The 2,243-nt window shown below is 48.3% G+C and overlaps 1 pseudogene; it reads right to left on the bottom strand.

The window, feature by feature from the left end:
• Nucleotides 1–1,328: 1,328 nt before the first annotated feature.
• Nucleotides 1,329–1,534, bottom strand: LOC142262951 (U2 spliceosomal RNA; annotated as a pseudogene).
• Between the last annotated feature and the right edge of the window lie 709 nt (nucleotides 1,535–2,243).

Genomic DNA, 2,243 nt, shown 5'->3' with positions numbered 1-2,243 from the left:
GCAGGGCCTACGGACCCCGACCAGGCTAGGAGTCGCCGTAAAACCGGTCAAATCCGTTAGCGACAGGAACCTCCAGGGTTTCCCAGCAGTCAAGACCCGATTGAAGGCAACAGCTCACACCGTAGAGGGAAGCACAGTCACCGCCAAGGCTACAGTTCCCAGGGCCAGAGCCTGCGGGCAAAAGGGGCTCCCTCAGCATCCATCCAAGCTGGGGAGCGGGTTACCGGTGGGAAGCCCGCTAGATTTTGGGGGAATAAAAGGGGTCCAACACCACATCCCCACAGGTGCACACCCACCCATCAAAGAGAGCTATAAGCCAATACCACCTTCACATTGCCAGTGTACCAAGGACATGTTGAGCAACATGAAGGCGGCTGGGGTTATCCGTGACAGTTGTAGCCTTTGGGCAGCTCTGTTGATCCTGTTAAAAAAGAAGGACGGCACCACTCCCCGTATTGAGGAATTGCTAGCTGCATTGAGAACTGCAAATTATTTTTCTACCCTTGATCTCACTAGTCACTATTGGCAAGTGTCCGTTGCTGAGGCAGACCGGGAGAAGACCGCCTTCGCCACCCCTATGGGTCTCTGCGAGTTCAAAAGCATGCCCTTCGAGCTGTGCAATGCGCCAGGAACCTTCCAGAGGCTGATGGAATGCTGCTTGGGACAAGATTTTAGGGTGTATAAAAAGGGAGATTAGATCCCGTGATCCCAACGTATTGTTACACCTCTATAAATCACTTGTAAGGCTACATCTGGAATATGGGAACCAGTTTTGGGCTCCACATTTTAAAAAGGACATTCAGAAGTTAGAGTCAGTTCAAAGGTGGGCAACTAGACTACTACAAGGAATGGAAGGCCTCCCATATGATGACAAGTTGAAAAAGTTATTAAGTGATTATTGGCTGCAATGGGGCTTTCTGGCTGGTGCCAGCCTCTCTTCTTAGCACACAGGAACCACAATCCCTACACCATGCTTCAATGGATTCTCTCATCCCAGCCCAGTAAAACTACATATTTTACACAGTCATAAGCAGCCAAAAGGGATCTATTCTATTCAATTGCAAATGATCTAGATAAGACTGAGAATAAGATACTGCACGGGACATAGCAGAGTTGGTCAAGTTGAGTGGAGATGAGTTTGCTATTTGGCACAGCTTTTTGCATCAATAAAGCAAGTAAAAGGTGTGAAAGATAAAAAAAAGGGTGAAAGTGTGAAAAGTGAATTGGCCAAATTGAGGTGCATATAAAGTTTTTGCTTTCTTTCAATTCACTAATGGGGCTCATTTGAATCAGGTGAATTGAGTTCTGCTTTTGGAAACTGGGTTAAGAAGGGGTGCACCGGTCCTGGAGGTACTGCAATACCAGGTCAATGCGTGGAGTTGACAGAGCAAGATTTTTTCCATCTCCTTGTTCTAAAAATCCATTTAATATATGGTCCCCAGAGAGGGGACGTATCAGATATTAAACTGATAAGAACAGATTTAATTTTTTTTTTTTCTGTTTATCAGTAGGACTTCAAAATAACAAAGGTGATCGCCTCCCGTTGCCTGGGAACCGTCCAGGCACAAGAGGGCTATGTGTCACCAGAAGGCGCACACACTTCCTCAAGGCCGGCAGACGTGCAATCCCAGGCACCTTCCAGTACCGACCAAGGTAGCGTCCTCCGAAACTACACTTGATCTTAGCCAAAAGGCCGAGAAGCTATAACCCGAATTGGTTACGGCCTTGAGTGGCACCCTGGCCTATACCGGACACATCTTAGGGAGAGGGAGACAAACCCACGCCTACAGAAGACATTTTGTCACCCAAGCCAACCCTTGAAAAGGCTGTTTTGCAGAGCAAAAACAAGAAGAATGGTGCTTTTTGCAGCCGCCGCCCACTGCAATGAATCTGAATAACTCCTCCTTTTGGACACAAGCACCTCCCCTCCCCCTTGCAGTCTTTCCAATTCATGATACAAAAAGACGGACGGACAGGACAGGACAGGACAGGCTGCCTGACTTTCTGTCACTGCCACCCTTTGCCATCCTTGTCCGTAGAAAGCCCTTTCATCATCCCCAAACCCTAATCTTTTCCCTTCCCTTCCCAGATGCGTCTCACTCCCTTTCATTAGGAAGTGAGCGCAGCCTTTTCTCCGTTCTGCACATGCGCGACGTTAAACACAAATGCGCAGGCGTGCGTTCCATTACCCTCACTGCATTCCACTCCCATACAGGAAGTGGGCGCAGCTATTACTACGGTCG

This window comes from Anomaloglossus baeobatrachus, unplaced genomic scaffold (assembly GCF_048569485.1).
Source record: "Anomaloglossus baeobatrachus isolate aAnoBae1 unplaced genomic scaffold, aAnoBae1.hap1 Scaffold_2543, whole genome shotgun sequence".
Taxonomy (NCBI): domain Eukaryota; kingdom Metazoa; phylum Chordata; class Amphibia; order Anura; family Aromobatidae; genus Anomaloglossus; species Anomaloglossus baeobatrachus.
The sequence above is the reverse complement of the archived record's forward strand: the minus strand, read 5'-3'. Positions and strand labels throughout refer to the sequence as shown.